The 11,997-nt window shown below is 29.8% G+C and overlaps 1 long non-coding RNA gene across 1 annotated transcript; it reads right to left on the bottom strand.

Annotated features, from left to right (window-relative positions):
- Nucleotides 1-3,004: 3,004 nt before the first annotated feature.
- Nucleotides 3,005-5,217, bottom strand: LOC138132691 (uncharacterized). Its single transcript, XR_011160156.1, has 3 exons — nt 3,912-5,217; nt 3,444-3,798; nt 3,005-3,390 (listed from the first exon to the last, which is right to left on the bottom strand). It is a non-coding gene; the product is annotated as an uncharacterized lncRNA (long non-coding RNA).
- Between the last annotated feature and the right edge of the window lie 6,780 nt (nt 5,218-11,997).

Below are 11,997 nucleotides of genomic sequence, written 5' to 3'. Positions count from 1 at the left end.
CTTTGGTTAAAATTAGAAATTTAATATAGATACAGACAACCAATTAAAAAGAAAAATCTAATCAAATTGCAACTTTAACTTTCAAAATTGCTATTAAATTTGGACTATTAGACTACACCGACTCGGTTGTCGTATAATTCATTTGTATAAGGAAAGATAAAAATCGTTAGTAATTTATGCTTAAAATAGTACTTTTCTTTATGAATGGGAAGTATAGTAAACCTGTGCGACAATCTCATGAGTCATGACCGAATAAAGACACTTTAAGCCTGAGTTCCTTAAGTTGTTTCGACTGTCTGCAATTATAAAAATAATCAATATCAAAACACAAATCTAAAATTTGGTTTTAAAGTCTTATTCGCAAGACAAGTTCTATTGTTTTCAATGCATTCTTATGATTTGGTTATTTTGGTGAATGTATTTACGTAACACCACACTGAAATAATGACACGGTACTGTACTTTCTTAGTGCTTTTTACTTTGTTTGTTATCGTGCAGTTAACAATAATTTAGATCAAAAAATCCCCTGAGATTTTGGACGTACAATTGCTTTCAAAACTTTCGCGTGCACATTCAAAATCAAGTAACAACGATTTTGCAAAATTTAAGCAGTGTGAACGGGTAATTTGAGATTATGTTAAAAATGACAGTGACAGCAATTTAAAAAATTATGATCGGTCTTCTACTCACGGTCCCTTCTTGTTCCCACTTCTTCTTGACTTGCTTTTATTTAGCCCATTATGGGTAGCACCCCTTCTTATGGACCTCCTCTTCTAATTTGGAAAGCATCAAAACTTTGCCTTGCTTTGTCAGTCGAGACATTTTGACTTTTCAAAAGTTTAAATGTCAGAGTTGATTAATTGCTACTACGTATTACTATTTAAATAAAAAAAAAAAATTCCATGTGTTGGCTAACATTTGCTATGGCATCTGGGGTATGTACTGTTAACCTCCCAGCTTCTTTTTTATATACATACTACACTTTCAGGTTCTCGGAACACTCTAAATATGGTTAGACATTCAAGAAATCTGCCACAAAGAAGGCAAAATTTTGAAATTTTTGCCGAAACTCGGCCAAACAGGCAACAGCGCTGTATGTCCATTCCCGGTCATTGAAAATACCATTACGAAAGTAAGATTCAATGATAAATCTTTTATGTTCTGAAGTAAAAACCATTTTTGCGTAAAATTTGATTAATAGTGACAGTTTATTAGCTGAAGTTAGCAAAGATACGAAAAATCTGACACTGTCAAAGTCATAGCCGCCCCTTATCTAAGTAATTGTTAATCGCACGGTATTATCATTAAGAGATGTTTTACGCACTAAAAATAATGAAATATTGTTAAAAATTTTTGCAGTCGTAGAAACAGTAATTTATTTAACGAGTTCGTGGGCCACTAGATAAAACAAGATAACATTGTCACAGTGGCGTCGGGAACTTGTAAGAGAGTCATTCCACTCATATTTTTTGATTGAAACAAAAATAATACAAGTTAATAATACTTTTATAAAAAATTTGAAACTGAAATTTGAATAGTATATTATGTAACAAGGTTTATAAACGCGTTTTTACTTTCGAGTAATATTAGCGTAGCGAACGTTTAATAAAACGAGTGTCGAGACAGTTTATAAATGAGTTGCATCCTATACATTTTTTACGATCAAATAAATAAAACAAATACATAAAACTAGTAACTTTGTTCAATAAATTTGGAAGCTGATAAGCGTCAAATTATGTCTCCAAAAAATTCAAGCCGTGTTTAAAGAAACTTCGAGCGTGTTTAATATGCCAAAAACGCTCGAATGGACTAATGACTAGTGAACAAACGTATATAAAGTGACGTTTTATACACTATTTATCAATGTGGCATTTGGAGAAGGGAATAGAAAAATATTTTTAAACAATCACAATATTTAATTCAATTTCAGTAAATTCATAAATCAGATTCTGCTCTTGTTTGTAGGGGTAAAAACTATTTCTTTCTTCGAAAGATATTATCTACAGGCTATCTACAGCTATTTACGAAATTATGTGTTAATTTGTTTTATTAATTTTTATTATGTTATGTGTATTATATTATTAATACCAAAACTTGGAAATGCGAATCAAAATTTATATCAAAATATAAGACGATAACTTACCTACTTAAAATACAATTATTTCGGAATCTCTGATTGTTATTATCGTTAGTTTTTTAGGTATCCACCGAGTAAGGAAATACCTAAGTTATATCTTTAAATTAATGCATGGTAATGTTGGTAATATTTTTGCAAAAATTAAAAAAAAAAATATCAGTGGGATTTATTTATGTATCTTATTTATTTTAACTTGTTGCCTCGCGCAACAATCATATGCACTGCAATCCTTGCAAATTCCATCTTAATCCAGTAGATGCAATTTGATAAAAAGTTTTATTGAAAAAAATCGATATTAAGATTATATTTTTATCAGGATAGGAATCTTGACATTTCAATAACACACTTTATAATCCTGTTTTATTAAATACATAAAACCTATTTCTAAATAAATAAGATATTCTGATGAGATACGATACGATCTCTGAATGAGTCTAACTTGAATGATTTAGAACCGTTGTTTTTTTTTGTTTCTAAAATCAAAATTGTTGATCTTCAATTCGCAATTGCGTTATTAACACGTTCTTTTAAATTTGTCTCTCAGTGCGCTACTCTTTCGAAAATTTAAGGTTTTGTTACATTTTGTTTTTCATCAAAAACGAGTTTAAAATTATTATCTTATGTTCGAGAAACAAGTTATTTCCTGATCATAATGTGGAAACAATAAATTAGTTATCTACTGAAAACAAAACGGATGTTTCGCAATCTTGATTTTCAATTATATCAAAAATTAAAGTACGAGTGAAAACGAAGTACTTCACTTTTGAATGCCAACACTTAATAGTAGATAATAAAAATAACTATTAATTGTATTCGTTAATCGATATTTTTTGAAATAAAAAACAATCAGTTAAAATAGTTCAGTCACCGCTAATTTGAAATTTTTGTAACATTTAGAAGTACATATTGTATTTAATTTTTTTATTGTTTCGGCAGGTAGCAATAAAAAAATACTATTTAAAAAATAATCATTTAAACAGATTTATCATTAAGTTAGGAAATGTGTATCATAATAATTAAATTAGACATTCTAAGGTGATATTTTACTAATGAACTTTAACACTTTTTTATAACATATAATGGACGCATGTTTTCCTAGGAAATAATCCAGATGATTTAAACCAGTTACAGTTAATTTTCCATGAATCCGACTACTTTCTGGTAAACGTTCAAATAACAAATCTGAATTTTGTGAACACCCTAAATATGTAGTTCCAAGAAAAGTAAACTGTCTCATCAAAATTGATAAGAGCCTAGAATCAAAGAATCGATTTATTGTTTTTTATTAAACAATAAATTGCACTACCGGCTCCGCTTCTTTGGGGGTCCATCTCGTCCACGATGACAACATAAAATTAATAAGAAATAGTAAAACTAAGGCTCGTGTTGTAGGACTCAAAATAGTAAGACATTGCCATAAATAAATATAAACTCTTTGGTGGAAGTCTTCACTTCTGGAGCTCTTGACGAGGCGTAAATCAAACCATTGATGGAGTACTCAAGGGATATTATTTGTGAATTTTTTGTTTTCTTTTTAATGAAATCTATTTGAAGCGAAATGTCATACAAACAGATTTCGTAAAATTGTTATTATTGTTCTTCGAAAATAGTATCCCTCTGTTAATGACAAATATCGTAACCAGCTCTCGATATGTAAAACCCTGTAAAACATAGATTAAGATAAAATTAAAATTTCTTTTCTCTTTTTGCAACTGTTAAGAACGTTATTTAAATGTAACGAAATAATGTAGAAAAAATTAAAAAAAATTGTTACCTAAAGAATCGTTTCCTCGATTCACGAAAATAGAATTAATACTTAAAGAACGTTGAAGCAGTATTATACGTTTGGAATTTTTCCTGGGTAAAAACAATTTTAGCTGTTGCTGGCATTAAAATTGTGCAGACGTTGTTGCTGGATCTGCTGATTGTTTCATTTAAAATATTTATTAAAAACATTAAACACAACACGAATTTTATAGTCATTGGATGGAGATGCACAATCTACAGTTCTACACAGTAGACTTAACGAAACTAAGGTAGACGTAATTAGATCCTTGTAATGTATAATGTTCAATAAGATTTCATTGGTAAAGGACGCACTTATATATCTGTGGCGGTCGTGAAAAAGTAGGTAAGTCAAATAATTTCAAAAATGAGTTAACGATGTTTACACTTTAATAATAAATCATGGAATTCAATAATTCAGATTTTCACAGTTTAAAATTTACTTATATTGAAAGCAAGTACAGGTGGAAAAAAGTTTCTATTTAATTACAGGATTTTAGGAATGATGTGGAATTTTGAATCGTTGCCCTGAAAAATTAACATTTTCGACTTACCTACTTTTTCACGACCGCCACAGATATATTTTTTATAGTCACCAAAATACTTTTTAATAACAAGTAATTTACATGAGGAAGTTGTTCACTATTCATCATATTACAAATGTAGTCGTTACATGACTTGATGATCGGTTCATAATTTGGTAAAGTCAAATTAAATTAAAAGAATTTTGTCTCCTGTTATTATTAATGAATAGGAAAAGCCACTAAAAATTGTTAAACGTACACCTACAGACTTACATTACACTTACATACTTTACTACTTAAGGTTGAACTAAGTTTTGTTTGTAGAGTAAATTATATTTTAGCTTTAAACTTTAAAATTTTGACACTATCGAATTTATTTTTCAGTTCAAAATTTAAATCTAGCGATGTACTATTGCGGGCAAAAAAAGTGGGACATCAACGTCATTGTCTTGACTTTTAATGTGAAATAACCCTTATCTGATTCTAACCCTACTTTGAATTGATTGACGTTGTCATTAAGTATTGTAGGTTGTAAGGGAATGATTGTAAGTAAGCACGTAGTGAATATTTATTTAATGCAAAGTTCCAATCAAAATCTACCTTTATCAAAAGAAGAGGGCATTTGGAAAAGTAAAATAGGAGTATAAAATAAATTTTTAAACTGTCAGCTGGAATAGTGTCAAAAAAAATGACAATAAAGCTTGAACTACATCGAATTTTTCAAAACTGACAGAAATTTGATGTCCCACTTTTTTTGCCCGCAATAGTACATGCATTAGTGTCTTAGTAGAAGATATATAAATATCTAAGAGGCGAGCTCATAAGAAAATAAGAAATTCAATTGACGTCACTATTTCCTGCTTTAATCTTCCTCCTTTCATCACCACCACTTTGTTCTTTTTGAACTATATTATCGCTAATCCTACTCTTTGCCAATGCTCCCATCCCATGAATGTCGAAAATCTAAAATCTAATGACACAGGATTAGTGTAAGAATACTGAATTTCCGTTTGTTAGTTGAATTATTGTTGATAAAAATCAATTTTTTCATCTGGAATATTTCCTGCGATTAATAATCCATCAAGACTGTGATACAGATATCAGATAAAATGTTCTGAGAAATTTGTAAAACAAAGGAGTATACTACCGATTCTTGAAAATAATGTTTGTAGTCATTTTTATTAACAATCGACGCCATAACGATGCACGGCAGAAAATTTATCGTGAAGTGACTTTATAGGGAGTTGGGCAGAGAACTATTAAAAGCAGCAACTAAATATTGTGTCATATTTTTTTTTACTTTGCAGATAAATATCTTTTTGGTCGACACTGTCAGAATTTGAGAATTTTCTCCTGTGTGAACGGATTTTGATGAATTTGACAACTTGTCAAAACGAAACGTCAAACTAATTTTAAAGATTTTCAGCCATTTGGAGCCTTTGGGGGGGCTCGTCGAACAAAAAAACGTTGTATTCAACTCGTTTTTGTGTAATTTGCGCTTTTTTGGCACTCGTGGACCTTTAAAACTCTCGTTTCACTCGAGTTTTAAACTGGCCCACTCATGCCAAAAAAAGCCCAAATTATACACGAACTCGTTAAATAAATAACTATTACTTCCATAATCTTCCAAAAAAAATTTTAAACTTATTTCCGTAAGCAAAGACGACAAAGCGACAAACAACATGCAATAAATTAAAAATTAAAAATATTTTAAAAAGATAACGATTGAAGGTAGAATCAAAAAAGACTAAGGCTAAGAATGAAAATGGGTTATGGCCAATAAATATATGTTTCAAATTTGACTACCGCAATTGGTAGATCGAAAAATACAAAAGATTCATATTTGTGATTTATCAAACTCAGATTTCTAGATTGCGTCGATCATTTAATATAACTAAATCAAAAATTATCACATAAATACCAAAATGTGTTAATAGGTCAAGAATAATGACATTGCCATTGCAGCTACTTCGATATGCCGATTATGTGATCATAAATATGACATTGTCAGATTATCAGAAAAATTGTAGAAATGCTTTCAAATTATAGTCAATGATAATAATGTTAAAGCTTTTTCGAACGGGCTACAGCAAATATGAAATTTTAGTTTTATTTAAAGAAATTGCTACTACATTTAATGTCAAAAGCTGGAAACACAAAAAAGTAAAATGTGATTGCTTGAATCTATTTAACCTGGAACTTTAGCATAACAAACTTAACGTAAATAACCAAATGAAATTTGTAATTTTTTTTCTGGGAGTGTATGATAAGTTGCGACCTGTGGGTTTATCTAAGAAAACATTAATAAAATGGTCATTAAAATATATAATCATATAAATTAAAATAACACCTTGATTTGTTATAAATATAGTATAGTTTAAGTAATAAAAATTCTTAGTGATACTCAGAAATGAATAAGTACCTTAGACGCTTAGAGCAATAATGCGCATTGTTATATGCAATAAATATTAGTCATATTTGTAACTAAATAAATATTAGTAAGATTTAATTATTTTTATTATTGTAACGACTCACTAGTTCAGTATTTCGTCATTTCGGTTTGTCTAACAATGGCAACAAGAAATGGTAACAAATAATAATTGGAAATTTAAAAATGATCAAATAAAGGTCAAAAGGTCTTGCTACATATATTACTCCTTAAAAATATGCATGCATTTTTGATGAACATTTTTTTTGTCACACGAAAACCTGAAAATAATGGAAAAATAATGAGCGAAATATTAATTAGGTGTACATGACAATTTAACAAAATTTGGACTTGGTACTTGATAACAAAAAATTTTTTACTTCACATTAAATATCCACTCCGAAAACAATAATACAAATTACGGACTGGACTGTTCAAAAATTCATTTATATGAGGAGAAAATCAAATCAAAGATTGTTCAACTTTTAGAAATTTTAAAACGAAGTTTATTTTTTAAAATGTTTTGTCAATAGCACGTGTAGACAGTGTTGTTGACTTTGTTCCAATGAAATTGTGTTTATGATATAAACTAAATTTTAAATCGAACCAAATGGTGTAATTTTTTAACCCTCCACCACCCGACGGCACGGCAATTTTGCCGGAGTACATACACTATTACGGATATTACAATCAAGTAATAGTGCAGTGCTAATCAACATAATTACCGGCGTCTCGCCTCCACATTTTGACTTTGTTATGTTTTATTATGTTCTGTGTCAATGTTAAGGAACTTCCTCACGATATGACATAAGTATAATAATATACCTTTTTGAATTTCAACTACTCGTACCAATGTGTTCCCTAAATCCAGAATTCTTAAATTTTTAAAAAGAGATGGCGGTACTATTCCCGTTGCTGAAATTATAAGTGGTAAAATTGAAATTTTTTCTAAACACCAAAGATTTCTCATAGCAACGGAGAGCTCTAAATATTTATTAATTTTTGTGTTATATGTCTGTGTTATATTATGTGAATTTGGAACACCTATATCTAAAAGATATGCTTGCTTTTGTTGTTTATTTAAAATAATAATGTCTGGTCTGTTATGCTTAATATGAATGTCAGTTAAAACTGTGTAATTGTCATTTTCCAAACAACTTTCTGGTGTATAAAATTTGTTTCACAGTCTAGGACTGGCTTACAAATCTATGAGGGGCATGATGACCAACTCAATTAACCGGGACCAATGGCTTAACATGACTTCCGAGACTTCACGAGATAGAATATACAGTGAGTTTTTTTTAATACTGGCCATAGGGTTTTACATGCTAATTTTTCAACCCCCTGTTAACTTTTGTTCCGATGAAACTATTCAAACCATTTTTGGAATAAAGTTGGAAGATTTTTCAAACTATCGGATAGATTACAATTCAATATCCCAAACTATCGAAAAAGTTGTGAAAAAAATATTTTTAGGGCGCCGAAATAATAGTACGTCGAGCCCCCGCCAGAGTGGCGCCATTGTCGGCTCAACCAGCACCTGACGATCTCCACTTTTGGACGCTTTCGGCGCGAAATTATGAATATTACTTAAACTTTATTGCGACACAATTAAATGTCATTCTTAAGATACAGATTATATTCCCTATCATGATCGAGATCTTGAAATATCTGCATGTTCAATGTTATTGTTCTTGAACTATTAGCACATTTTTATATTTGAGTGTTTATTGAATAATCATTGGAATTAAAAAATCTTAAGTATAGTCACGTACGCCTAAGAATATTTTCATATTGTTTAATCCAGGGTTACGCCATTAGATAAAAAAGATATCATTGTCACAACAACTTCGAAATTTGTAAGGTAGACTTTCCACTTATAAATAAAAATTATACACCGTAAAAATATTATAGCAAATTTGAAGGAGAGAACTCTTTAATATAATTAAAAATCATTAATTAAACATCTTTTATTTTTAAGTTAATAATCTCCAATGATTGATAATATTATAGATAAGACAAGCTCTTTCTGTGGTTTGTAAACTTTCAAGCAATTCCCTATCTGTAGAACAAGCTTTTTCGAGAATCCTCTTTTTCACTCAGTCCATTCCGATAGAATGCGTCCGTTGGTCTTACGCTTCTTGTTTCTCTTATTCTGTGGTTCAGTGAAGAGTGAAGTGAAGACATCTAAGCAGTATTGTATTTTGAAGTAAAAATATTACTATTTGGATGTCGTCTTAGGACAAACTCTAGCAACAGATAGAGCTCTGTTACTATATTTTTACAGCACCAGACGCATGTTCTGGGAAGCAGTCATCAAAACTCGAACAAAATCACAAGGAAGAGTATAAATAATAAATATGTATCACAAGGCAAGGACGAAGTCAAAGTGTGAAAGGCAACGGAAATATACGTAATTTTGAAATGAATAGGACGGTTTTGAGATCAATGTCCTTGAAGGTTGTAAATAATTTAGATTCTGATGTACATAATATGTACGTTTTTAAAGTATTTATTTGAAAGTGAATTCAGATGTGTCATTTATTCAAATCGGAAAAAAAAATAAGCAAGATACAGCATTAAAAGTTTTTCGTCAGTCACCCGGTATATATGTATCTACATATTTTATCATAATTTTTATTTCAAAAACTTAAACTCTTATTACAAATTTTGAAAATAACATCTTTTGTTAACTTAACTCTATTAAGGTTTACGTGAAGAAAAATTCATCAATACTTTTAAAATCGATGTAAGTTGAGAAATTTGGTCTAAAAGGATTTATGAAAAATTACAAAAAAAAAATTGTTATGGTTTGACAATCGTCTCCAAGGAGATGGAATAAAATGATTCAAAAAAGTACTACAGGGTGAGAAACAATAACTATTTCAATAAACTGTTCAATTCTCTCTAAACTCATTAGTTATAAAAACAGTTCAATTATGGGTTCGTAAGTCCACTAGTGTTTTATAGACCTCATAATATATTCAAAACCGGGATTATTATGACTTCATAATAAACAGGTGTTGGATAAAATATATTATGCGCAAAAAAAATTCGTAATCATATCTTAAAATAATAAATTAATTATCTATTGAAAACAAAACGGATGTATCGCAATCATGATTTACATTTATATAAAAGGTAGATTTTCTTGATTTTATCAGTAGATAGATAACAAAATACTTCACTTTTAAATGTCAACACTTAACAATATAGACAGTAAAATGAATTATTAATCATATCCTTCCTTAACTTTATGTAATATTTTTATGTTGACTTTTTCATAAAAAGTACACTTGTATCAAACAAAACTAGAAGCAGTATGTATAGAGAATACCAGTGAAGAAGTTAAAATTGATCAAAAATTGCTATTTCATCTAATTGAACTATTATGCACACACATATTGTGTATTGTATTTAGTTAAAGACCAGATGGGGTTACTTTGATTCCTTGGAAACGTGGTAGAACACTTGTTTGGGATGTAACATGTGTTGATACCTTGGCTGCAACACATTTAGATGGTTGTTCAAGAAAATCAGGTTCCGCTGCTCTTTCAGCCGAAAAATTAAAACACGGCAAATACTGTACAATTAAAGGAAATCATAATTTTGTCGCCTTTTCGTTAGAAACCTTTGGCCCATGGAGCCCAGACGCTAAAGAGCTTTTTAAAGATATAAGCAAGTTGCTGCTTGAAAAATCTGGTGTCTCCGAGTCCCCTAGCTATTTCCAGCAAAGAATAAGTATTGCTGTCCAAAGAGGAAATGCTGCTAGTGTTTTAGGAACTGTGGCCAAAAGCTCAGGACTTGAAGAAGTTTTTTATTTGTTTAAAATTTAGTTTACATATCATATAAATATTATATCGTTTAGAATGAATGTTTATCTACGAAAAAAAAAAAAAGTTAAAACTTATATAATAATAACAATTTTTTTTCTGGAATATGTGTATTGTTTTACGCATTTATTTTACATTGTACAGGAAACACCATCAGTTATTATTACTTTTTAAACATTTATTTCATTTTCTAAATAATTTTTGACCTTATAAAGTTACATTTATTAGGGTGAAATCTTACTAATGAAGTCTAATACCTTTTCGTAACATGTAATAGGTGCATATTTTCCTATGAAATAATCCACATGATTTAAACCAGCCACAGTTAATTTTCCATACACTCGAGTACTTTCTGGTAATCGCTCGAATAATAAATCTGCATCCTGTGTAAGCAGTAGTTAGTAGGTACAATCTGAAATTTCGAAAAAATCTCACCTTCGATGTCGTGAGCGAATCATTTACGCTAGATATCAAATAAACTGGAACTGAAATATTCTCGATGGGATAAGCAGGAGGTTCTTCCAAACGGTAGATTTTTAAATTATTTGTTTTACCATAATCAAACATTTGAAATCTTGATCCACTCTTTACCAGCTGTAAAAAATGAAGTAGTACTTTCCAAGAGAAATTTTTTAGGTTAATTGCGACATTAAAATTAACAAGGGCCTAAAAGAAAAGAATTGAATAAGATATTATCATATTATGATAAATTGATAAACTATAGTACCGGTTCTACTTCTTCGGGTGTCCACCCTGTTCCAAGTAACAAAAAAAAGTGAACAAGAAGTAGAAAAATTGGAAATACTCTAAATAACATTTTAGAAATGTTTGCTACCAAAGGTAGAAATGGTACGAAAGGACCTATTCCTAATTCGTCAACAAATTTCTACAATTTTTTAATCAGTAATAAGAACAATGCTTATGTAACATACACACTTGTAAAGAAACAGGAAAACCTTTTAAATGTATTAACTGGGTTAAAAGACTTGTACTGTACTCAAAATAGCAAGGCATTGCCATAAATATAAACGCTTTAATTGAAGTCTTCACTTGTTGAGATTTTAAAGATGCGTAAATCAAACCACTAGTTGAACCCATGGAGTGCCCCACGTATATAATTTGGGAATCTTTAGTTTTCTTCTTAATTAAATCTATTTGACTGGGAATATCGAACAAACCCATTTCATGAAAACTAAAATAAATCATGACATTATGGTTCGTAATAATTCCTAATTACGTACCTAAAATTCCAGTATTCGAGAGAAGAAATTGTTTTATTCACGTGTTTTT

Source organism: Tenebrio molitor, chromosome 6 (genome assembly GCF_963966145.1).
Source record: "Tenebrio molitor chromosome 6, icTenMoli1.1, whole genome shotgun sequence".
NCBI lineage: Eukaryota > Metazoa > Arthropoda > Insecta > Coleoptera > Tenebrionidae > Tenebrio > Tenebrio molitor.
Note: the sequence above shows the minus strand (reverse complement) of the source record. Positions and strands in the feature narration are given on the sequence as shown.